The 27,735-nt window shown below is 44.7% G+C and overlaps 1 protein-coding gene across 2 annotated transcripts in view; it reads right to left on the reverse strand.

Moving 5' to 3' along the window:
• LOC139546667 (uncharacterized) overlaps window positions 1–27,735 on the reverse strand; it is an 84,363-nt gene that overhangs the window by 56,010 nt on the left and 618 nt on the right. The window contains exon 1 of one of the 2 annotated variants that reach the window (XM_071355316.1): window positions 4,440–4,705. The exons of the other annotated variant lie outside the window; for it this stretch is intronic. The gene's annotated coding sequence lies outside the window, so the exon portion shown is untranslated. Of the gene's footprint in view, window positions 1–4,439; window positions 4,706–27,735 lie in introns of those variants that run through there. 2 annotated transcript variants of the gene reach the window in all.

The raw sequence follows: 27,735 nt of genomic DNA on the forward strand, positions 1-27,735 counted from the left end.
GATTGATTAGGGTAAAAAATTTTTTTTATACATTTTTGAATAAGGCTGTAATGTAACAAAATGTGGAAAAAGTGAAGGGGTCTGAATACTTTCCGAATGCACTGTACATTTATGCGCAAATATTTATATAATAACCATCATTTCGAAGTAAACTTGGAGTCACGTGATGACATGTTGTGTGGGCCTCCCACTACGACTTGTCCAGAAAGCATGCAGTTTATTAAAGATGAAGTAAGTTATGTTCCAATACCAGAGTAGGCCACTCACTACATAACGCCATTTTGTTGTGAGACAACCATCAGTAGTTAAAAATGCAATGGAAACCCATTAAACTTGTGTTTTTTTATTCAGTACATGGGAATTTAACCGCAAAAGTTATTTCTATGTGCACTATGTCACCACGCACAGCCTTTTATCCGCAACAAGTCCACTTGATGGAAGGAAACACATGAGTGGGGAAATATTCATATTGTCTTTATGCTGATTTTTGAATAGTCACATGAAAATCTGTTGCCAATTGAATAGAAACCTAGCTAGTTATCCGAACATTTAGCCAGAATGTTATTTAGCTTAACAAGTGCATTATTTTGCTCTTCACTCACAGTGGTTTAGTATCCTAGGTCTACTCCCAACCAAAACCTGTGACTTTACTTAGTCAATCAATGTGATTTTGTTTCACTGAATCTCTGTCTGTAGGCTATTTGGTTAACTGGTTTCTGTCTGGGCAAATAAGTGGAGGTGGTATAGGTATAGCTCATCTATTCGTTTGCTCATCGATCAATGATTAGAAACATTTAGCATGCAATAATGTAGCCTAAATCAAGTGAAGGCCTATTATTTTGCTCGATCACGCGTATAGGCAACTGCAAAAGCCCGCGGAGGTTGTGAAACATGAACACGAGACTCACATGCTTTTGAAAAAATGGATTGCTATTATTCTCTATCATTATCATGGTGAAGAAAGGCCTACTCTCAATGCAAGACCTACCCCAGCTCCCTAACAAAGCGGAGTGAAGGTAGGAAAAATATGAAATGTGGATTAAAAAAAAGCATGGGCTATATTCTGTATATTTCCTTATATTCTTAGCCTACTATTAAATAGTCTGTATGTGTGTTGACTGTGATCTTATGTGTCTTGTATGTTTAATGAACAAAATAAGTATTGATTTCATGTGCATGGCATAGCCATTTAGCATATAGGCTGCACAGACCAGTAACATAATCACATTCAAAATATGCAATTCTATTCTTTGGAAAACATATTTTATTTGTCTTGTAATGTTTCTTAGGACCTGCCTAAAACAAATGAATAATGGATTTCTTTGTGATGGTGTATTTGGATTTTTGGAAGCCTTTATTTAACTAGGCAAGTCAGTTAAGAACAAATTCTTATTTACAACGACGGCCTGCCAATCGCCCTATGGGACTCCCAATCATGGCCGGATGTCATGCAGCCTGAATTCAAACCAGGGACTGTAGTGACGCCTCTTACACTGAGATGCAGTGCCTTAGACCGCTGCGCCACTTGGGAGCCCAATGGATTATTCAATAGATTTATCTACTTCCAATCCTAAACGTGCCAGCATGTGCACGGGAGAAAAAAAAGACTTACACTAGCAAGAATGTGGTAAATTGGATTGTATCAATTGGTCTCTAAAAAACATTGGAAGATTTATTTTTTTTTTACAGGCAACATACCGTAAAGTCTGTCTGTAAAGGGTATAACTCTCTCTCTCTCTCTCCTCTCTCTCTTTCGGTCTCTTTCTTTCTCTCTCACTCATGCTGGTGTGATGAACACATAGCTGTCTATCACTCCTCACAGCTCTACAATCACTATCATTCAGACAGACCCAGCACAGCAGAGCACAGGAGGGATATGGAGCTGCTGTCATATCTGGGTTGCAGGGAGACAGACAGTCACACTATCTGCCAGTTCAGAGCCACATAAAGTCCTACACAACATGCTGTACTGTTTAGGAATGACATTTGGCAGCCTGAACTGTCTACTACTATTTTAATTCTACTGAGCCAAAAATAGCAGTACAGTATTTTTACCTGGGAGCTGTGACAACTCCTTCTCATCCTGGAAGCATGTTCAGCATTAGTGAGTCTGATTTCTTCAATTGTAGCTAACATCAGAGGGGTTTTCCATTATAATTGAATAAAAAACATATTATGCCAACTGAAAAATCAACCTTTTTAGCAGGTAGCACAAGTGCCATTTTTGCTTTTACAGTGAGTGTAGTGAGTGGGGGAGTCATATTTTGTGAAAGACCCTAGGATATCCTCTTGTTAGTAGTCTTGACTGGTGGCAATCAAAATGATTACCCCCCATCTGAACCTGGTTGGTCCCGAACCCTTTACACAACCTACATTTTCTTCGCTCTGACGGAAACTGTACAAACCTGGACAAGTCAAAGAAATATTTTCCAATTTCCTGGGAGGTGACTCTCCCCTCTATTTTTCACCCCCACTCCCCATCTCATCTTCTCCATCTATCTCTACCTCTCTCCTACTTTCTCTCTATCTCTACCGATCTCTCGCTCCCCTCTCTCTCTCTCTCTCTCTTGCTCCCAGTCTCTCTCCTGCTCTCTGTCTCTCTTTCAGCAGATGAAATATTCAGGGGAGCCGGCATGCTGTGCTGTTTCCACCCACATGGCTGGTAGCTGACACCTATCGCTTCTGACTGCTGCAGCTCTGCTACCTCCTCCTCCCTCTCCCCTCCTCTCCTCTGGCTGCTCCCTACTCCCTGGCCGTCCTGGTGCGACTGAGGTCAGAAGACAGAGCCAGTCAATTTCTGCATCCCAAATGGCACCCTATTCCCCTATGTAGTGCACTACTTTTGACCAGCGCCCATAGACACAGCATTGTCTCCTCTGCAGGCTGCAGCCCAGACCAGATGAGACCATGATACAATCCAGTGCACAGGAACACACCATCGATCCTCCCATCGAGCTTGCCCAATTCATCTGATGGGAGGCCGGGTGACTAATCCCAATCCATGTGGGCCAGACAGAAATGGAGCGAGATGAGAGATTACATACAGTATAATGGAATAACAGACCAGCCCTCCAGTGTTATGACCATAAACATAGAATTACTAGAATGGAAAATGCCCCTCAGACCCCAGGAATGTGACTCCTGGGTACACTGAATGACTGGTAATTCTATTGCTATGTCTATGGTTATGACCCTGGGCCCTGCCTCTGCCTTGCTCCGCCACAACATAAGCATCAGAGGGTCAGAGAGGGTCAGTGAATATTGTGATATTTGACATTGACGATATATTGTGATGTGCAAGATGATACTCTATTTGAACTTCACAAATAAAAAACGGTGTCGTTTTATCTGCTAGGCTGTATCAATATGTTTAAAATGAAGTCTAAATGAATTAACAAAGCCTTAGTTTTTCAGCATACTAAGATGATTTAATAAGAATGCAACTATAATAGCGTAAATAAGCAGTCTAGAATGATCTAGTCATTAACAGCGCAAAACGATTCTATGGAATATCAGGATATTTGGAGTAGCAAGAGATCTCCCCAAATATCCCCAACCCTTCACCAGTCATGTGACAGGGGTGTCGGATGAAGATCCTCATATTCAGCATTTTTCTGCTCACCAGAGTGGAAGGACATGAAAACACACACCACGCACGCATGTACACACACACACACACACACACACACACACACACACACACACACACACACACACACACACACACACACACACACACACACACACACACACACACACACACACACACACACACACACACACACACACACACACACACACAGCTAACACAGGGCTAAAGGCTGACATCTGATGTCTGTTCTGAATAAGCAAACATGTAAATCGTGTTTATCTCCAGCCCTGTCAGAAGTGTGTACAGTACAGAATACAGAGGTTGCACTGTGTTACATGCAGAGCAGACAATTCACCATGTGTCATCCGAGGAGTTTCCTATTCAACGTTACTTGATGAATAATTGATTTAAAGTATCTCTCAAATACATACAGCCTTAAAAACACAACACCTTGCAGGATATGCTTTCCCTAAGCTATGCTTACTATAGCCATTCAGAATAAAATCAAAATGTGCACTTCACGCCAACAATAACACTCTGGATATTCCACATAGCTGCATGTTCGTACAGCCCCTACAGACCATCAACAGCCTACTGATGCAGAAGTCTGACTGTCTCACAGTCAGATTGCTCACAAAAAAGCATATTTTTTTTTTTACTACATGATGAGTACACACAATCATTCCTCAAATCATTAACCATGACAGAGTATTCACAAAATGCCCTTTCATCAGCAACAACTGTCATCAGTTCTCTCCAGTCCTTTTCCCATGAAAGAGAAAAATACTACACAACAAAATTGTAAACATGCATAAAACATGAGAGACATGACGCTCTGCCGACCCACCTTTGTTGTAAGTGCGTGTAGTCGTCCCTATGAGCTCAGTTTAGTACAGCAGGTAGGCAGACACCCTCTGCTCTGCTCTCTCCTCTAGCAGCGTGTGTGTGTGTGTGTGAATACTCCAGCCCTCTCTCTGCCTGGCTATTGTCACAGGCAAGGGAAGGGAGCCCTACTGAGCATGCTCCAACTGAACAACCCTCCCCGTCGGCATGGAAACCGGGAAGCGGGGCAGGCAGCAGCCCTGTTCAAGTGCCGAGGTGCTTTCTACTCAACCTCTTTATCCTCTCTGTTACTCCTCTCTCTCTATCTGTCTCTCTTTCTCTCGGTTTCTCTCCGAAACACACATGTCCAACTCACTGGGGGGGGCTAAAAGGGTAGTTCCTCTTCTCTATTCCCCTGTGTGCCCGCCACTCGCTCTCTCACACACACACACACACACACACACACACACACACACACACACACACACACACACACACACACACACACACACACACACACACACACACACACACACACACACACACACACACACACACACACACTCCCCCTAAGGCAGGGGCGCTGTGTCATGGTCCTTTAATTTTGTTATTCATTCTCCTTAATCACACAGCCTGACGGTGATGTAACAAGGACCTGACTTATAAAGTAGCATCACACATGCCCCGCCCATCTGAGGATGTGTATTTTTCAGCCATCTATTTCCTGTGTTTGAGAGGTGCAATATTAAATCTCAATGGATTGATTGCTTAGATTTTATTCCTGCGACTCTTTCATACCCTTGCTTGCGCCTGTCGCTTTTTCCTGTTAATGTTACGACTGCGGAAATATTTGTAATGACCTGTCAAACACTTTAAACAGTACACTGACCTGTCAAGCAATGTAAAGTATGTATAGATGGGTGTAATCTAGACCCAAGCTTGTTCATTTTTAATCCGAGGGTATCCTGCTATTGACACACTTGTTGAATTATGCAACAGAACGTGACAACAACAGTACTGACAGCGCAGGTGAGTGCAGGTAGGCCTAGACACAGCAAGCATTCATTTATTCATATACATAAGTACACCCAGTGTGTTTACGCAAATTAGGCACATATAAAAAATAAGTTTAAAATAATTGTGTGGGGGGGGGATTTTACCCTCTTTTCCTCCCCAATTTAACAAAGGGGTGATATCCAATTATGATCTTGTCTCATCGCTGCAACTCCCCAACGGGCTCAGGAGTGCGAAGGTCGATTCATGCATCCTCCGAAACATGACCCGCCAAGCAGTGCTTCTTAACGCCTGCCCGCTTAAGCCGGAAGCCAGTTGCACCAATGTGTCGGAGGAAACACTCTTCAACTGATGACCAAAGTCAGCCTGCAGGCGCCCGGCCCGCCACAAACCCTCCCCTAACCCGGACGACACTGGGCCAATTGTGCGCCACCCTATGGGACTCCTGGTTACGGCCGGTTGTGACACAGCCTGGGACCCTGGTCTGTAATTTTCTTTATTTTAACACAAAATGTATATATGAATGAATTCTAAGAAAAGGAAAGTAATATTTCACAATAAATTGAATACATGAATTTCCACCAAAATCTCTGAAACCCATTAATTATTTGTCTGTGCCAGTAAAATATTTATGTACTATAATTCAGTCTAGATCTGATCGATTTTCAAAATTCTAAAAGTTTGGAGTATCTTCATCCATTGTCGAACTGTTGCATTTATTAGAATTGTTTTGAAAACATTTTGACAATTTTGATGACCGTTGCTAAATAAAAGCTGCCCATTCATTCACAATGTGTCCTGAATAGCACTAATCTGTCCCATTAACCAAAATGGAATTAAATTACTCTAAACAAATGAATGTAATAAATAGCATTTATTATATAAATGACATGGACGTTTGTTCTGAAATAAATTATTATCTTAATAATACAAATATGACATTGGTGAAGTTAGAACTGATCAAATACATGCCCCCCAGCAGGGTTTCTTATCCTCATTTTACATATGGGTGGTCCCAGGAATTGAACCTACAATCCTGCCATTGCAAATGCCATGCCTCTACCCACTGAGCCACAGATGACCAATGTTATGTACTAGAATTCCTCTCATATGTCCAGAAGGGATAAATTCACTGCTCTTTTCAGATGAAAATATACAACATCAAGGGATGTTGCTACAGCATTCTGATGCATTCCCAGGGGTCAGCGTCAGCTCACTGGGGGTATTTAACCTGCAGGTTGCTCTAGTAATTACTCTATGATGATGCTTGGTATTTACAGCCTATTACAGTTACAGGGCATATGGACCACAGGGATAATCCTCCAGCAGCTATGACCCAAGCACCTGCCCTGTTTCCTATGGGAACAACAGCTCCCAGAGCCTGCAGTGAAACTGAACAGTAAAAGACAGCAGCCATAAGGTCAAATGGGTGATAGCCAGGGGGTGGGGGACTGTGTGTGTGGGGGTGTGTGTGTGTGTTTGGGGTACCACAACACCTATTTGAGAAACAGTAGTGCCCCTGCCCCCCTTGCCTACCAATCAATGCCAATCTCCAGATGTAGGACCTTAATTTGAGCCAGTTTGTTACAGCAGGAAAATAATCCTGCAGCAACAGGAAATGTGAATTATATGTGGGGGAAAATGATAGACATGTTCTGTAGGCGTTGATCATTTTTTTGTCCGGGCAAATCAAGTTTGACATTTTAAAGTGGAAATTACAAACTTTAGAAGCCTTTTTAAACCTCAAATACACTACAAGGTTGCAAATTCTCAGCAACAAAAGAGCATCTCTACTGAACTAGCCCTGTTCAATACCATCGGACCGTTTTAAAACACCAATTACTCTGCTTCCTTGTTTTGGTTTGGTCTCTCAGTAATACATTAGTGATGTAGAAAGGAGAAGCCTTGGCTTCGGCCTCCAGCCTATCCATTATCAGCACTCAACACAGCTACAGGGTCAGGCCACCCTCTATCTCCCCAGGGGGTGCTGCATACACAAAATACTCCCTCCTCTGTCGGTTGTTCCAAGCCAGGCTGGGAGCACACACACACACACACACACACACACACACACACACACACACACACACACACACACACACACACACACACACACACACACACACACACACACACACACACACACACACACACACACACACACACAAATAATGCAGAACTGGTGTAACGGCTTATGGCTCGGCGAGGTCACAGGTCAGGGGATCGATGGTGGCATGGAGGAGGAGGAGAGGGATTATGTATTGCAAATAATCACCTGAGATTCATACTATCAAAAACCACTTAACACAACCAACCATCAACACACAGTAGTCCCATACCTCAAAGTGTATTGCATGAAAAATGATTCACAGTGAACATTTGCATAGCCAATACAGTGTAAAAGCTTGACATTGAAAAATGTGTATAAAATGCCTATTGATCTGCCCACTAAATCCAAACACATCACTGTACATGACACTAAAGGAGAAAGGTTGGCAGGGCGACATGCCCGTTTGTGGCCTTCAGCTTTGGGGTGAGAAAGATTTATCTTCTCTGGTCTGGCTGGCTGGCTGGCTATCTGGTTAGCTGGCTGGCTGACTGCCCATATGGCTAGTTAGGTGGCTGTCTGTCTGGCTGTCTGACTGCCTGTATGGCTGGTTAGGTGGCTGTCTGTCTGGCTGTCTGACTGCCTGTATGGCTGGTTAGGTGGCTGGCTGGCTAGCTGGCTAGCTGGGTGGCTGAATGTGGTCTCTTGGCTGAGTCCAGGGACGTTGCGTCCGCTGCCCCACTCCGGCCAGCGACTCAGAGATATATCATTTATGAGGGCTCCACCACCGGACTCAATAATGCATGGGGCCTTGAGTCACGGACAGTCTTTTAGGGAGGGAGGGAGGGAGGGAGGGAGGGAGGGAGGGAGGGAGAGAGAGAGAGAGGGAGAGAGGGAGAGAGGGAGAGAGGGAGGGAGGGAGGGAGGGAGGGAGGGAGGGAGGGAGGGAGGGAGGGCGCAAGAAAGAAAGAAAATAACAGTGTGCCGCTGTCACTTTCTTTAGGGATACTACATTTAGTGTGGTTCATGACTCAGGGGGTGAAGGAGGGACTGGCACAGTGTGAGAACAATACTGAATTATGGGTGGCCCATCTCTTTCTCAGGTGGATGACGTCAGCAGCCCATGATGCTGTGAGAATGCAGCATGGAAAAAGGGATTTCCCTCCAACACAATACCAATGAGCACATCAGGAAATACATTCATTCCACCACACACACAGGATATAAGAGTCTCCTTAAGACCACCACCGTCTATAAACGTTTTCTGTACTACAGAGAGGAAGAGGAACCATTTTACAGGCACTGTGTTTACAGTCACATTGTGTAAATTAACAGAGCATCCCTTCCGCTGCATTCTGCTACTTTCAGGACCACACAATGGCTACTTGTGTGATACCCCCTAGAGAGGAACAATGCATTGTTTGTAGCCTCGTTGAAGCTAAATGTTTGTTTACTGAGGGGGATACCTAAATACAGGACCACCGGACGTCGTAAAATATGTCCTCTACTGATTTGTTTTGTGGAGAAGGAGAGGGATAACAGGGGCTTGGTGCTTGGCAACCCGCTAGAGTATTTTATGATCAGTCAATTAGAGAGAGAGACAATCGATTGAGTGATGAACAGACACAATGCACAATGAACACAGTGACACACATAGATACAAAACAGGACAGGCTCAGACATTTATATAGTCACATTATTGGTTGTGCTCTTCAAATGATCTATTGACACAGGTCAATATAAGAATAAAGGCTAGGTTAGGTTAGCGTTTTCCATTTTACTCTTACTGTGGGTGATGATGGCTTTCACTAACAACACCACACAATTTACTAGGAGAGAGGGACATGCCATCCATTGCATAGAGCCACAGACAGTATTGTAACCTATATCCCCTGGCAACATGGTGGCTCTAGTGGTCATACTGTAGCTCTCTGGCTTAATCCCAAATGGCACCCTATTCCCTATAGTGCCCTGGTAGTGCACTATGTAGGGAATAGGGTGGCATTTGGGACACACAGCCTCTGAGTCTGTCTGTACATAATGTGACTCTCTGGCTCCCTGCATACTGTAGCTACAGCAAATCCCTAGCACGGCCAGGTCTGGGGTCCTGATTAAATGTTATGCATGTCGAGGGAGCATGCTAACACAATCACGCTGCTAGCAACAGCAGCAGTAGAGTACATCAAATCAGCAACTCTCCTGATGGGAACCCATGAAATCCAATTTCCCTATCTATCCATCGTCTCTATCTCTCTGCAGTACACTGTCTGGGAAGATGATCCCGCTAAAGGAAGCATTCATGGCTTACCTTTCACTACACTAGTAATCAGTAGCTGGCTGACACCACAGTCAGGTAATACCACTGCTGTAAGGTAATTATAGGCTAGTGGCTAGGCTAGTGGCTACCAGTGGCTTATATCTGTATACAAATACATATCCTCTGGTGGCTAGAAGTGCTGTTATTACTACGACTAGGAATACTGAAAATAACCAGACCTGACAATCTCTACAGGGAAATTACATGGTATGGTTAATCCTCTCTACAGGGCACAATATTATGATTGAGTTTCACTCATCTGCAAATTGGCTGACAATTACATTGGGAAGCCTAATCAACTGTCTCACCAGATATATATTAAATACTGGCCCCAAGCCACTGATGATGTCTAGGATTGGAATGGTGCATCTGTATGTGTGTGTGTGTGTGTGTGTGTGTGTGTGTGTGTGTGTGTGTGTGTGTGTGTGTGTGTGTGTGTGTGTGTGTGTGTGTGTGTGTGTGTGTGTGTGTGTGTGTGTGTGTGTGTGTGTGTGTGTGTGTTTGTGCGTGTGCGTGCGTGTGCGTGTGTGTGTTGAGGGGGTGGAACTCAAACCAACCCAATAATCTTTATGGTAATAGTAAGGAAGCACCATCAATATTAGCACAACAAAGTCAGGGGAGCCTTGAGAAGTCCTTTCATCACAGATCCAGCCACCGAGATGGGAGTATTATGATGCAGAATATTCAGTGTGCTCAAGGCTCCTGAGTGATATTGTGCTGGGCTCACAACGGTTTGATGAAGGCAACGGGCAAGGATGAGTCCATTACTTTTCTGCAAAGAAAAGTCTTGGGCGGGCCGCCTACGTTTTATCTCGGTCCGCCTAAGCCGGGATGGTAAAACGTTTTCAGTGTAACCTTAAACTGCTAAAACCATATTTAAAACTGTACAATTTTCTCTGTGCCTCATCACAAAATGTGTATAATTGCAGGAAATTAGATTTAAAACAGCATCATTTTGTCTCTGCGGCCAAGAGGAGGGCATCTAAAAGTTCTGGTTGCCAACCGCGCCATTGGCCAAGCCCACTCCCACGCCCTGCCACGCCCACCACCTAAACCCCATTTTAATCCAGAAAAAAACCTGCACTGTGGTCCATGTCCATCCTATTGCTTTTGAAACCATAATCTCAGCCCTAAATGATGTGTCATACTAAACAGGACAACAAGTATCATTGATGACTTGATCATACCTCTCTAGCATCCTGCTTCTAGAACTCAACACAGAACACTCAGTATTACAGTAAAAAACCGTCAAGGACACACATGGATGTTTACTAGGAAATGCACCTGAGAAAAAAAGGCCATTGCTGAGAAACAGATCTTGACTACATTTACATTACATTTAAGTCATTTAGCAGACGCTCTTATCCAGAGCGACTTACAAATTGGTGCATTCACCTTATGATATCCAGTGGAACAACCACTTTACAATAGTGCATCTAACTCTTTTAAGGGGGGGGGGGGGTTAGAAGGATTACTTTATCCTATCCTAGGTATTCCTTAAAGAGGTGGGGTTTCAGGTGTCTCCGGAAGGTGGTGATTGACTCCGCTGACCTGGCGTCGTGAGGGAGTTTGTTCCACCATTGGGGTGCCAGAGCAGCGAACAGTTTTGACTGGGCTGAGCGGGAACTGTACTTCCTCAGAGGTAGGGAGGCGAGCAGGCCAGAGGTGGATGAACGCAGTGCCCTTGTTTGGGTGTAGGGCCTGATCAGAGCCTGAAGGTACGGAGGTGCCGTTCCCCTCACAGCTCCGTAGGCAAGCACCATGGTCTTGTAGCGGATGCGAGCTTCAACTGGAAGCCAGTGGAGAGAGCGGAGGAGCGGGGTGACGTGAGAGAACTTAGGAAAGTTGAACACCAGACGGGCTGCGGCGTTCTGGATGAGTTGTAGGGGTTTAATGGCACAGGCAGGGAGCCCAGCCAACAGCGAGTTGCAGTAATCCAGACGGGAGATGACAAGTGCCTGGATTAGGACCTGCGCCGCTTCCTGCGTGAGGCAGGGTCGTACTCTGCGAATGTTGTAGAGCATGAACCTACAGGAACGGGTCACCGCCTTGATGTTAGTTGAGAACGACAGGGTGTTGTCCAGGATCACGCCAAGGTTCTTAGCACTCTGGGAGGAGGACACAATGGAGTTGTCAACCGTGATGGCGAGATCATGGAACGGGCAGTCCTTCCCCGGGAGGAAGAGCAGCTCCGTCTTGCCGAGGTTCAGCTTGAGGTGGTGATCCGTCATCCACACTGATATGTCTGCCAGACATGCAGAGATGCGATTCACCACCTGGTTATCAGAGGGGGGAAAGGAGAAGATTAATTGTGTGTCGTCTGCATAGCAATGATAGGAGAGACCATGTGAGGATATGACAGAGCCAAGTGACTTGGTGTATAGCGAGAATAGGAGAGGGCCTAGAACAGAGCCCTGGGGGACACCAGTGGTGAGAGCACGTGGTGCGGAGACAGATTCTCGCCACGCCACCTGGTAGGAGCGACCTGTCAGGTAGGACGCAATCCAAGCGTGGGCCGCGCCGGAGATGCCCAGCTCGGAGAGGGTGGAGAGGAGGATCTGATGGTTCACAGTATCAAAGGCAGCCGATAGGTCTAGAAGGATGAGAGCAGAGGAGAGAGAGTTAGCTTTAGCAGTGCGGAGCGCCTCCGTGACACAGAGAAGAGCAGTCTCAGTTGAATGACTAGTCTTGAAACCTGACTGATTTGGATCAAGAAGGTCATTCTGAGAGAGATAGCAGGAGAGCTGGCCAAGGACGGCACGTTCAAGAGTTTTGGAGAGAAAAGAAAGAAGGGATACTGGTCTGTAGTTGTTGACATCGGAGGGATCGAGTGTAGGTTTTTTCAGAAGGGGTGCAACTCTCGCTCTCTTGAAGACGGAAGGGACGTAGCCAGCGGTCAAGGATGAGTTGATGAGCGAGGTGAGGTAAGGGAGAAGGTCTCCGGAAATGGTCTGGAGAAGAGAGGAGGGGATAGGGTCAAGCGGGCAGGTTGTTGGGCGGCCGGCCGTCACAAGACGCGAGATTTCATCTGGAGAGAGAGGGGAGAAAGAGGTCAAAGCACAGGGTAGGGCAGTGTGAGCAGAACCAGCGGTGTCGTTTGACTTAGCAAACGAGGATCGGATGTCGTCGACCTTCTTTTCAAAATGGTTGACGAAGTCATCAGCAGAGAGGGAGGAGGGGGGAGGAGGGGGAGGAGGATTCAGGAGGGAGGAGAAGGTGGCAAAGAGCTTCCTAGGGTTAGAGGCAGATGCTTGGAATTTAGAGTGGTAGAAATTGGCTTTAGCAGCAGAGACAGAAGAGGAGAATGTAGAGAGGAGGGAGTGAAAGGATGCCAGGTCCGCAGGGAGGCGAGTTTTCCTCCATTTCCGCTCGGCTGCCCGGAGCCCTGTTCTGTGAGCTCGCAATGAGTCGTCGAGCCACGGAGCAGGAGGGGAGGACCGAGCCGGCCTGGAGGATAGGGGACATAGAGAGTCAAAGGATGCAGAAAGGGAGGAGAGGAGGGTTGAGGAGGCAGAATCAGGAGATAGGTTGGAGAAGGTTTGAGCAGAGGGAAGAGATGATAGGATGGAAGAGGAGAGAGTAGCGGGGGAGAGAGAGCGAAGGTTGGGACGGCGCGATACCATCCGAGTAGGGGCAGTGTGGGAAGTGTTGGATGAGAGCGAGAGGGAAAAGGATACAAGGTAGTGGTCGGAGACTTGGAGGGGAGTTGCAATGAGATTAGTGGAAGAACAGCATCTAGTAAAGATGAGGTCAAGCGTATTGCCTGCCTTGTGAGTAGGGGGGGAAGGTGAGAGGGTGAGGTCAAAAGAGGAGAGGAGTGGAAAGAAGGAGGCAGAGAGGAATGAGTCAAAGTTAGACGTGGGGAGGTTAAAGTCACCCAGAACTGTGAGAGGTGAGCCATCCTCAGGAAAGGAACTTATCAGGGCGTCAAGCTCATTGATGAACTCTCCAAGGGAACCTGGAGGGCGATAAATGATAAGGATGTTAAGCTTGAAAGGGCTGGTAACTGTGACAGCATGGAATTCAAAGGAGGCGATAGACAGATGGGTCAGGGGAGAAAGAGAGAATGTCCACTTGGGAGAGATGAGGATCCCAGTGCCACCACCCCGCTGACCAGAAGCTCTCGGGGTGTGCGAGAACACGTGGGCAGACGAGGAGAGAGCAGTAGGAGTAGCAGTGTTATCAGTGGTAATCCATGTTTCCGTCAGTGCCAAGAAGTCGAGGGACTGGAGGGAAGCATAGGCTGAGATGAACTCTGCCTTGTTGGCCGCAGATCGGCAGTTCCAGAGGCTGCCTGAGACCTGGAACTCCACGTGGGTCGTGCGCGCTGGGACCACCAGGTTAGAGTAGCAGCGGCCACGCGGTGTGAAGCGTTTGTATGGTCTGTGCAGAGAGGAGAGAACAGGGATAGACAGACACATAGTTGACAGGCTACAGAAGAGGCTACGCTAATGCAAAGGAGATTGGAATGACAAGTGGACTACACGTCTCGAATGTTCAGAAAGTTAAGCTTACGTTGCAAAAGATCTTATTGACTAAAATGATATAGTACTGCTGGCTGGTGAAATAGGCTAGCTAGCAGTGGCTGCGTTGTTGACTTTGTTTGAAAGTGTAGCTGGCTAGGTAACCTCTAACTGGCTAGGTAACCTCGACAATTACTCTAGACTACACAATTATCTTGGATACAAAGACGGCTATGTAGCCAGCTAAGATCAAACAAATCAAACTGTTGTACTGTAATGAAATGAAATGTAATACTACCTGTAATACTACCTGTGGAGCAAAGCGGAATGCAACTACTCGCTCCAAACCAAACCGGAAGTGCGTATCGTAGAGGGAGAGGCAATAGAAGTGTTGTTTCTTGTATTATTGTCTTTTGTGTCTTTAGAGGACTGCTTCACCTTAATGTCCCCTTTCCCTTTTCTTCTGTCCTTATTTTGTCCCACTTTGTCCCTTCTTTGTCCCTTCTTCTCTTCTGCCAACTAGACACTCCTTGTTAGCTAGCTAGCTTCTTTCAGGAATGTCCCTAGCAACTGCCTAGCAACAGGTAAACAACTTAGCTAGCTAAGAAAACAGTATAATTTTATGAAAAATTGTTACTTTTTCAAAAGCCTTTCTTCTTTGTTTGCTGCTTGTTTGGTCTCCTATTCAGTTTGCAGTTTTCTTTTGATTTTTTTTCGATGTACTTTACTCTAAAAAAACATTTAAATTTCAATATTTGTAGGAGCTCATCTTTTCAGCTGCTGCTGCTTAATTCGGAACTCCGGAACACTACTACTGAAAACCAACAATGTATTCCAACTCAGACAGCTCAAACTAAGAGCAGCATTCATGAGGGTAGAAGCCGCTATGAACTGAATAAAAACCATGATTGTTTTAAAAGTGATGATGTTAATATGCAGAAACAATACAACACCATTAGACAAATATTCCTTTGTTACGGCAGGGAGAGCTTACAGGCAGTACATTATCACAGAATTATATTGTGCCTATGGGGTTTCATTTTTCTGAACACAAGACACACACAGACACACTGGAGAGCTTCATGCTTACAGCCTTTATCTCTATCCGTTCAGCCCCAGATAAGGAGAGAATTTATATTGTTTTTCATGACAGAATGGCTCCATTTCTGTTTTGGAGAGAGAGACGCAACATGGACGCCCCACTCTGAGAGGTTGCATAGTCATTTACCGTCCTAGAGAAGCCACTGTAGCCTCAGGGAGCCACAGAGAAAGAAAGAAAATGACATTGTTTCAGTCTGTCTAATCTCTTGTGGAAAGATTCTGCGTGTAAACCAAGACAATCTGTCGGTACTAAATGGGATGTGTAGGATAAGACCAGCAGTAGTTCTGGTGTTTTTTGTCTCTGGTTATTTGGAAAAATCATGATTTTGCAGGTGTTAGGCACATCTTTCATATTTCGGAAGGAGAGGGGACATTCGCCCATAACTTGCAAAGAGAAAGGGTGGAGCTTCTCGTTCCGGTTTCGCTCCTCATTCTAGCATTGCTTGATGTCTTCTATTAACATGTATGGACCCAGAACTTAATCGAGCAGCTGACCAATTATGTGAGACTTTAGTTCTGGGTTAACCGAGATTACAGTCTGTCAGACCAGCCGTTTGATTATACTGCTTCACCAGTCCCTGAAAATGATCATATGCAGTTAGTTGCAACTATCAAGGGATGCTATTAAACCAGACAGAGCCTTAGAATTCTTTAATCAGAATGCTTCTCTTATCATTGGGAGGGACGTTGACCGACTGAGACTGACCCTTTTACCTAAACACAGTCAGTGGAGATTCAGAACCAGAAGCATGACGATTCAGCTCGTTTGAGGATAATCCTCCCACCTCAACAACAAATGGACAGAGTCTGAAGCCTGGCCTGAATCTCAATAGTTCTCCTGTTGTACTGGGAGTCAACAATCTATTCCTTTGCCATGAAACGTATTCCTTTGCTTGTAGGTTACACACTGCCTGCCTTCAACCGCGCAGGTAAATAAGATATGCTGCATGCCTTTACAGTCATTACCATTCCACATCTGTGTGCTGATTGCTCTCTCGGCATGCTTACATGCATCTCCCTCTGTGAGGAATACCTTTCGGAGCCATTTAGAAACTGTGGAGATATTCTACAACAGTTGAAGAATATGGAGTATAGGCATATAATAACAATAGCTCTTTGTATGAGATTTCTTTCTTTGTTCTTTCCTCTAAAATGTTCTTAAGGCCAAACCTCAAACCACTCAGTCATAATGGTACAGTGAATGGTGGCTAGCGGCTAATTCCACCAGAGGAGCTGATGGGAATTCCTGGTGAGCTACTGTCCTAAAATAAGAGAGTGCTGTGGACTGGAACTGCTGTTATGTGGCTGGCTGTAGTCTGTAGGCTGGGTCTTGTGTACTAGGCTGCTAGCACGGGCACCCCACAGAGAAGAGTGATCAGCCATTACCTTTCAGCCTTCCAGCCACTCAACCACAGCCAGTCCATAGACAGGGAGAAGGACCAGCCAGGCAGGCAGGCAGGCAGGCAGGGCTGAGGTGGGGGGGGTAAGAGGGCTGAGGCACAGGGGTGGGAAAGAGCACAGCTGGAGCCTCTCTATATATTTACTCATGGCTAGTCCAATGATGTGTGCACACAGAGAGAGCACACAGGGGGAGCTTTTACCAAGCAGTGAGGTGTGAACTGTGATATGTCTGCCTTTTAGCACAAGGGGGACTTTCATTATGACAGAACAGCTAAAGGCTACCACAGGTATCGCAAAATAGGTACAGGCCTAAACCCATAGATTTCATCCACCTTGAATGTTCTTTAAGAAACAAAGAAAATAGCTAAATCATGCATTGAACAAAGCACAACGGCTAATCGCAGGTTTATTAATGGGAGATAATTAATGGGAGCTAATATTTTAGCAGTCATATTTTCCCGCTGGTCTGCAAGCTATCTTACTAATAGCGTGTTATAAATGCAAACAGGTCCTAGCACTGTAGGCTAGGTTGAATCTTGTGGAAAAAAGGTATTGACATCATTTCAAAGGCTGTCAGTGGACCAGGGGCATCATGTGATGACAAAATAATCTGTAGCATGTGCATGGGAATGCCATAGTGGAATTCCGATGGACGGTGAAACAACATACAACATGACAGGTAACTATACTGAACAAAAATATAAGCGCAACATGCAACAATTTCAATGATTTTACTGAGTTACAGTTCATGTCGCAGAGGCACAGCCATGGGTGGAGCCAGGCCCAGCCAATCAGAATGTTTTCCCCACAAAAGGGCTTTATTAAAGAATGAAATACTCCTCCGTGTCATCAGCTGTCCGGGTGGCTGGTCTCAGACGATCCCGCAGGTAAATGTACATTTTTATTTAATTTGACCTTTATTTAACTAGGCAAGTCAGTTAAGAACAAATAATGTATTACAATGATGGCCTACCCTGGCCAAACCCTCCACTAACCCGGATGACGCTGGGCCAATTGTGCACTGCCCTATGGGACTCCAGATCACAGCCGGTTGTGATACAGCCGGGATCAAACCCGAGTCTGTAGTGACGCCTCTAACACTGCGATGCAGTGCCTTAGACCGCTGCGCCACTTGGCCCCCCAGAAGAAGCCGCATGTGGAGATCCTGGGCTGGCGTGGTTGTGAGGCCGGTTGGACGTACTGCCAAATTCTCTAAAACAATATTGGAGGCAGCTTATGGTAGAGAAATTAACATTAAATTCTCTGGCAACAGTTCTGGTGGACATTCCTGCAGTCAGCATGCCAACTGCATCTGTAGCACTGTGTTGTGTGATAAAACTGCACATTTTAGAGTGGCCTTTTATTGTCCCCAGCACAAGGTGCTCCTGTGAAATGATCATGCTGTTCAATCAGCTTCTTGATATGCCACACCTGTCAGGTGGATGGATTATCTTGGCACAGGAGAAATGCTCACTAACAGGGATGTAAAGAAATGTGTGTACAACATTTGAGAGAAATAAGCTTTTTGTGCATATGGAACATTTCCGGGATCTTTTATTTCAGCTCATGAAACATGGGACAGACCCTTTAAATGTTGCGTTTATATTTTTCGCTCGGTATAGTTCATACATACCAGTAGTCAAAGGCACATTCCCATTTTAAGAGGTTTAACCCCCAACTAATCTCAGCAACCCAGAACCAAATGACACTCTAAGCCCCAACAGGCCTGGTATGTTTTGTTTGACACAGCAGAACATGGGTAGTACAGTAAGTGCAGGGGTATTAGCATGTTATTTAGTGTTGACTGACTGGTGACCTTGCTGCTTTCCTCTTTGACTAAGTGCCATTTATTTTCCACTTGGCTTTTTATTCTCCTTGTTCGCGGATGGAAACCCTGACAACTGATGACAGCTGAAAATAAGCCTTATGCGTGTGTGAGTGTGCGTGAGGGCGGGCCTGTGTGTGTGTGTACATGTGTGTTAATGAACCATTTCACTATCCTAAACAGCTATAGATCAGCGTGCAGTGAGTCATTAGTGGTGTGTTGTTGCCCCAGCTGTATAGTCTTTAAATACCCCAGTGATGGTAATTATTGGCTCTCCACAACAGCCATGTGTGTGTGTGTTTGTGTGTGCTCTGCTGCGCCCTCTGCACCACCGCCCCGGGCCTGCCTAGTCTGATGCGCTTTTGTTGATTGTCTGTCTGGGAGGGGGATCCTCCTCTGCCTTTATATCTCTCTCTCTCTCCCTCTCTTTCATCCCCCTCTCCCTCTCATCTCCCTTTCCTTCTCGCTCTTTCTCTCTCCCTCTCTTCATGCAGCTGTGACTGATGTTTTAACAAGACACAATAGGATCTGTTTAGCCACAAGCCAGGAAAAAAGGTTGCTCCTAGGTCCCTGGGGAAGAGGTTACTGTGGTGGAGAAGGGGGGCAGGAGTGGGGGTGCCCTCTAAAATGAACAGGCTTTCTGCAGTCGTTATTTACCTGGCTGACACTATCAAATTGCCATTGTATTGTTCTGTTTTTACATTAGAACTTTGACCTGTAACCAATCAATTATAGCAATAGTGAATTTGGAAAGAGTGGGACATCATATAAACTGGGACAGCTTAATCCTGACACGTTTTTATCTTGGTTAGACAAGAGAAAATCTAAACTATTGTTACTAAGCCCTTGCAGAGAAACCACATGATCAAAATCACATCACTTCAATGATGTGACATCATAGAAGAGGGCAGAGCAAGCTTCAAACAGGAAGCTCACCCCACAATGCACACAGTAAGATCAGTGACATAGCTTTTTTCTGTTTTGATGGTAAAGTTATAAAACTTTCATAAATAATGCACTGTGCCCTATTGTGATGTAAATGTGCATACTATGTACTGGTGCATTAAAATACATATAAGTTGCCAATATTATGTTTAAATTTTGTAATAAATAAAAAACATGGTTGTTTGCTAGCTAAAGTAGGAAGGCATGGAGTAGGTAAAGTGGGACAGCCTTATATAGGCTTTTCCAATGGAGGAAAGCGATCCAGTTTACATTAGCCACCACCTGTACAGTACATAGGTTAGGCAGGGCTCTAGTTTTTCTAGTCCTACATCCTTTACATTTTTTATTGTAGCACTTTTTGCATTTCCGTCTTCTGTAACCTCTTCAGGGATCTATCCAGCATATTAGTCCATTTCTGAAATCCTAAGATGTTTCCTAATCACAAAAAATGGAATTGTCACTGGGGTACAATTAGGACTTTAATAATGGTGTCCCAATTTATCTAACCTACTGTCCCAGTCTACCAAATGCAAACTGAAAATATGGTTTTGACAAATAGGTGTGTCATGCCTCCTGTGAATACGATATCAACATTGTTGTTGTTCTTTTTGTGATTAGGAAACATCTTGAGGATTTCAGAAATGTATCATGTGTTGTGCTAATATGTTGGATAAATGTCAAAAGAGGTTACAGAAGACAGAAATGCTAAAAGTGTCCCACTTATTCCGAATTCACGCTATGTGGCAGCCGTATCGAGGGAGTTTGATAGTGGAGATTGAGTTATTTAATCAGGTTGTCATTTTCCACATTATTTTTACATTAGAGAGATAATGGTGCTCTTGAAAGAAGGCAGCATTCCTCTGATCAAGGGCAAGTGCCAAGCAACTGATTTGATGTCAGCGCTTTCAAGGCGCAGGGGGGTACACGGTAGACCCTCCCTTCCATCAGTCCAGTCAGAGCTACCTGAGCTGCTGCACTGGGAACAAGGGACACCGACAATCTCCAAATAAGATACACATGAAGCAATATTTATGGCGCCCTATGATTTTCATCCAAGTATGAAAATATAATATCTCACAACTATGTTGGACAGCAGCAGTGGAGATGGTGCAAATAAGAAGCCAATTGATGACTCATACCGAAATCCAAAGGCCAGTATGTTAGAGATCCACTCAGCAACACCAGCTGTGTTTCTACAGTAAATAGGCTTAACCTAAGCATTTTGAGAAGGACGCAGATTAAGGAGCCTCAAACCTTACGGTAAACTTCAGTACATGAGTCTGCTCGGTTATGCAGTGAATATGGGGGTGTAACTGCATCTTGATTGGTATACTACGCAAAAGTAGAATATGAGTTACTACCGTAATCACCTAATGACTGTTCTCTAATGGCTTTTACTTAACTATTTGGAAGTCATTGGACCTAAAAGTCCTGATCTCAGCCAATAGCTTAATGGAATGAACACAATTACATTCAGAGGAGAAAAGTAATGCCAACATGCTCCAAATGAAAATAGATTGCATTACGGTACGATGACTGTCTCAAGTAGGTATCAGCAATAGGCATTAGGATGGCTGTCTCAAGTGTACATCAGCATAAGACCCCTCACCTACCTGCCTGCCAGGGATATCTGCTGCTTCAGCCTGAGTAAACTGCCTGTCTGTCTAATTACATCTAGTGCTATTGACTCTTTTTAGTGAGCTACACTGTGTGTGTGTGTGTGTGTGTGTGTGTGTGTGTGTGTGTGTGTGTGTGTGTGTGTGTGTGTGTGTGTGTGTGTGTGTGTGTGTGTGTGTGTGTGTGTGTGTGTGTGTGTGTGTGTGTGTGGCCAGCTAGAGACATACTGTAGTGTAGGAACCCACAGCAACATTTCCTGACCTTTGTCCACAGCACATCGCTTGATTAAATCCCTGTTAAGCTCTGAGAGGCACAGCGTGAATAATCCACCTGTTAAGGCTATGATCACTCTTGTTGTTCAATGTCAAGCTTGTGTCTTAAAGCTCAGACACACCAGTAGGTTTTCAAAAGTTTGCCTGCCAGTCAATCTCTTTTATGTTCACACAAAGACCTTGAAGTAGTCAGCCACTCAGCCTTGATAAAATACTCCAAACCAGAAGGTGGCAGTGCTGTTGTTTGGCAATGCATGTCTGTGTGAGTCTAGATTCTAATGTTAGCTAGCTAGCTGCGCTAATGTTACTATTTTGTAGAAACCCCTTGTTGATACTAGCCAGATGGTCACGCTCCATAATCCCATACTAACTAGCTAATGTTAGCACAACATAGATAGCTAGCTAGCTAAGGACTCTGCACTAACTCAGCGGCTAACACAGGCAGCTGTTTCATGGAAACCAGCTAATCCATTGTGATTTAATTATAATATCAATACTAGCTGCAGTGGTTAGCTAGCTTGGAGGAAGTATTTAGTGTTGTTTGTGTTGCGTCTGTGCATTTAGCTAGCTACCATCCCATAGCCAACATTGCATATGAAGTGTTATTGGCTCATCTGTGAATGTACAGAGAAAATTCCATTTTTTTTCCTTTTTATTGTCTCTCTCGTTGGCTCCCCCAAGTGGGTGTTCGTGCTCTCTGATTTGCTCAAAGTCAAGTTGTTGGCTACTAACGAGCATTGCGATTCTGCAAGTAGAAATGTTAGGTTCGTCGCTACCGGGTCGGCATGTAGCAGGTACCGCTTTTGTTTTAGCAAGAGAAGGAACGGCCTCTCACTGTGATAATTACCTATCGGCAGTCTATCAGCAGTGATATTCTCGGTGTGTTTCATGCTTTAGTAGTGCAGAGTGAGTTCTATAATCACATGAACCAGGGGGAATTCTATATAAATCCAGTTGTGCAAAGAAAATCATGGAAGCATGGAATGAGAGTGCCCTTGCATGACTTCCTTTGCAATCCTTCCATCACGCACGGAAGAGATATGGTCTTCACATAGATGCTTTTTATTGTGACATACACCGGTGAGCTTCAGGGAAATGTGTTGTTTTACAGGCTCAGCCATGGTAATCTGGCACCCCTGGAGCAAATTATGGTTAAATGCCTTGCTCAAGGGCAAGTCCATAGATTTCAGGTAATCAAACCAGCTAACTTTCGGTTAGTGGCCCAATGCTCTAACCACTAGGCTACCGGCCGCCTACCTCATCTATACAGCATAAATTACAGATGATAAACTAAGATGTCCGTCCCATCAAGTGTTGTGAGTAGTGAGTCACCTGGGACTGACTATAGGCTATATGCAGTGGTGACCTGTCACTCAGGGCAGGTGGGGCTCTGTTTAGCAAAAAAAATTATATATACAGTTGAAGTCAGAAGTTTACATACACTTAGGTTGGAGTCATTAAAACTCGTTTTTCAACCACTCCACAAATTTCTTGTTAACAAGCTATAGTTTTGGCAAGTCGGTTAGGACATCTACTTTGTGCATGACACAAGTACCTTTTCCAACAATTGTTTACAGACAGATTATTTCACTTATAATTCACTATATCACAATTCCAGTGGATCAGAAGTTTACATACACTAAGTTGACTGTGCCTTTAAACAGCTTGGGAAATTACAGAAAATGATGTCATGGCTTTAGAAGCTTCTGATAGGCTAATTGACATCATTTGAGTCAATTAGAGGTGTACCTGTGGATGTATTTCAAGGCCTACCTTCAAAGTCAGTGCCTCTTTGCTTGACATCATGGAAAAATCAAAAGAAATCAGCCAAGACCTCAGAAAATAAATTGTAGACCTCCACAAGTCTGGTTCATCCTTGGGAGCTATTTCAAAACGCCTGAATGTACCACGTTCATCTGTACAAACAATGGTACGCGAGTATAAACACTATGGGACCACGCAGCCGTCATACCGCTCAGGAAGGAGACGCGTTCTGTCTCCTGGAGATGAACGTACTTTGGTGCGAAAAGTGCAAATCAATCCCAGAACAATTTTAGATTCTAGATTTAGATTTAAATTTTAGATTCTTCAAAGTAGCCACCATTTGCCTTTTGATGACAGCTTTGCACACTCTTGGAATTCTCTCAACCAGCTTCACCTGGAATGCTTTTTCAACAGTCTTGCAGGAGTTCCCAAATATGCTGAGCACTTGTTGGCTGCTTTTCCTTCACTCTTCACTCACTCTTCACTCTTCACTCCAACTTATCCCAAACTCCTCCCAAACCATCTCAATTGGGTTGAGGTCAGGTGATTGTGGAGACCAGGTCATCCGATGCAGCACTCCATCACTCTCCTTCTTGGTCAAATAGCCCTTACACAGCCTGGAGGTGTGTTGGGTCATTGTCCTATTGAGAAACAAAGGATAGTCCCACTAAGCGCAAACCAGATGGGATGGCGTATCGCTGTAGAATGATGTTGTAGCCATCCTGGTTAAGTGTGCCTTGAATTCTAAATAAATCACTGACAGTGTCACCAGCAAAGCACCAACACACCTCTTCCTCCATGCTTCACGGTGGGAACCACACATGCAGAGATCATTCGTTCACCTACTTTGCGTCTTACAAAGACACGGCGGTTGGAACCAAAAATCTCAAATTTGGACTCATCAGACCAAAGGACAGATTTCCACCAGTCTAATGTCCATTGCTCATGTTTCTTGGCCCAAGCAAGTCTCTTCTTCTTATTGGTGTCCTTTAGTAGTGGTTTATTTGCAGCAATTCGACCATGAAGGCCTGATTCACGCAGTCTCCTCTGAACAGTTGATGTTGAGATGTGTCTGTTACTTGAACTCTGTAAAGCATTTATTTGGGCTGGTAACACTAATGAACATATCCTCTGCAGCAGAGGCAACTCTGGGTTTTCCTTTCCTGTGGCGGTACTCATAGCCACAGATTCATCATAGCGCTTGATGGTTTTTGCGAATACACTTGAAGAAACTTTAAAAGTTCTTGACATTTTCCGGATTGACTGACCTTCATGTCTTAAAGTAATGATGGACTGTTGTTTCTCTTTTGTTATTTGAGGTGTTCTTGGTATAATATGGACTTGGTATTTTACCAAATAGGGCTATCTTCTGTATACCACCCTTACCTTGTCACAACACAACTGATTGGATGAAACGCATTAAGGAAAGAAATTCCACAAATTTACTTTTAACAATGCACACCTGTTAAGTGAATGCATCCCAGGTGACTACATAATGAAAGCTGGTTGTGAGAATGCCAAGAGTGTGCAAAGCTGTCATCAAGGCAAAGGAAGCCTACTTTGAAGAATCTCAACTATAAAGTATATTTTGATTTGTTTAACACTTTTTTGGTTACTACATGATTTCATATGTGTTATTTCATAGTTTTGATGTCCTCATGTGACATCGGGTAATGTAGGTATCATCGAGGGCAGGTAGTGTGCCTCCGGTAATGCGTTGGACAGACCGCACCACCCTCTGGAGAGCCCTGCGGTTGCGGCCGGTGCAGTTGCCGTACCAGGTGGTGATACAGCCAGACAGGATACTCTCAATTGTGCATCTGTAAAAGTTTGTGAGGGTCTTAGGGGCCAAGCCAAATTTCTTCAGCCTCCTGAGGTTATTTTCCTGGCACCACTCTGCCAAGGCCCTCAGCTCCTCCCTGTAGGCTGTCTCGTCATTGTTGGTAATCAGGCCTACTATGGTTGTGTTGTCTGCAAACTTGATGATTGAGTTGGAGGTGTGTGTGGCTACACAGTCATGGGTGAACAGGGAGTACAGGAGGGTCTGAGTACACACCCTTGATGGGCCCTTGTGTTGAGGATCAGTGAAGTGGAAGTGTTGTTTCCTACCTTCACCGCCTGGGGGTGGCCCGTCAGGAAGTCCAGGACCCAATTGCACAGGGCGGGGTTCAGACCCAGGGCTCCGAGCTTGATGATGAGCTTGGAGGGTACTATAGTGTTGAAGGCTGAGCTATAGTCAATGAACAGCATTCTTACATAGGTATTCCCCTTGTCCAGGTGGGATAGGGCAATGTGCAGTGCAATGGCGATTGCATGGTCTGTGGATCTATTGGGGCGGTAAGCAAATTGAAGTGGGTCTAGCGTGTCAAGTAAGGTTGAGGTGATATTATCCTTAACTAGCCTCTCAAAGCACTTCATGATGACAGAAATAAATGCTACGGAGCGATAGTCATTTAGTTCAGTTACCTTTTCTTTCTTGGGTACAGGAACAATGGTGGACATATTGAAGCAAGTGGGGACAGCAGACTGGGTTGGAAGAGATTGAATATGTCCGTAAACACTCCAGCCAGCTGGTCTGCGCATGCTCTGAGGATGCGGCTAGGGATGCCGTCTGGGCCGGCAGCCTTGAGAGGGTTAACATCCTTAAATGTCTTACTCACATCGGCCACGGAGAACGAGCGCTCACAGTCCTTGGGAGCGAGCCACATCGAAGGCACTGTGTTATCCTCAAAGTGGACAAAGAAGGTGTTTGGCTTGTCTGGGAGCAAGACGTCGGTGTCCGCGACTTGGCTGGTTTTCCCTTTGTAATCTGTGATTGTCTGTAGACCCTGCCACATCAGTTTCATCAGCTGTACGAGTGGCTGGTCTTAGACGAAGAAGCTGGATGTGGAGGTCCTGGGCTGATGTGGTTACATGTGGTCTGCGGTTGTGAGGCCGGTTGGACGTACTGCCAAATTCTCTAAAACAACATTGGAGGTGGCTTATGGTAGAGAAAGGAACATTCATTTATCTGGCAACAGCTCTGGTTACATTCCTGCAGTCAGCATGCCAATTGCACGCTCCCTCAAAACTTGAAACATCTGTGGCATTGTGTTGTGTGACAAAACTGCACATTTTAGAGTGGCCTTTTATTGTCCCCAGCACAAGGTGTACCTCTGTAATGATTATGCTGTTTAATCAGCTTCCTGATATGCCACACCTGTCAGGTGGATGTATTGTCTTGGCAAAATAGAAATGCTCACTAACAGGGATGTAAACTAATTTGTGTACAAAATTTGAGAGAAAAAAGCGTTTTGTGCAGATGGTACATTTCTGGGAGCTTTAATTTCAGCTCGTGAAAAATGGGACTAACACTTTACATGCTGCGTTTATATTTGCATTCAGTAGAATATGCATAAAATGCATCCTTCAATTGCAACGGCTGCCTATGTCCACACATATTGTCTCAAGAAAATGTTATATTTTTAATACCCTCGAACCCAAGTTAGGCATACCGAATTTCAAAATAGGCCATCATCACTCAATCGTGAATGAGCACCCAAAAAGCTAGAGCCGGTGTTGTGCCGAAAACTCCCTCCTCTATGTTTAATATAACACACATACATTATTAATTTCGGTTGCCTATCCTGACGTGAAGTTTGTTCTATAGAAAGTATTTGACTCTGATGTGTGACACAGAAAGTATTTGACTCCAGCCACAAAATTAAGGAAATTGGAAGGGGGGGGGGGGGGATTCTGGCAGGTGGGAGATTTTCGGCACAACACCGGCCCTGGTACATTTCAAATCAAATCAAATCAAATGTTATTTGTCACATACACATGGTTAGCAGATGTTAATGCGAGTGTAGCGAAATGCTTGTGCTTCTAGTTCCGACAATGCAGTAATAACCAACGAGTAATCTAACCTAACAATTCCACAACTACTACCTTATACACACAAGTGTAAAGGGATAAAGAATATGTACATAAAGATATATGAGATGAGTAATGTAGGGTATGTAAACATAAAAGTGGCATAGTTTAAAGTGGCTAGTGATACATGTATTACATAAAGATGGCAAGATGCAGTAGATGATATAGAGTACAGTATATACATATACATTATATTAAGTGGCATTGTTTAAAGTGATTGATGACAGACTGTAGCCTGCTTTAAAGCAGAACTCCCCAGGTGAGATTACAGCTCAGTGGGGCAGTTGTTTCCATCCCTGACACCTTTTATTCAGGTAATGCGGTTAAGTTATTTACAGGCACGCAGGTGTAGCGTGGTTCATGGTCCTTGTGTGCAATTTGGTGCGTAATCTAGGGGAACAACATCACACTGCTACACAGGCAGCATAAATTGCTTTGTTTATGACCTTTCCTCCAGCTCTCACTTCTCCCTCACCTAGATAGGGTGTGCGAGATAGATAGGTCGTAGACACAATACGGAGACCACACAGGCCGATTAAAGTAGCCTATAAATGGTCCTACAGCTCCCCAGTCAAATGATACTCATCTGATAGAAATATTCAAGACAGAGCTACTGGTCAGCAGCCCAATGAGCCCTATACTC

This window comes from Salvelinus alpinus, chromosome 20, assembly GCF_045679555.1.
Source record: "Salvelinus alpinus chromosome 20, SLU_Salpinus.1, whole genome shotgun sequence".
Lineage (NCBI taxonomy): Eukaryota > Metazoa > Chordata > Actinopteri > Salmoniformes > Salmonidae > Salvelinus > Salvelinus alpinus.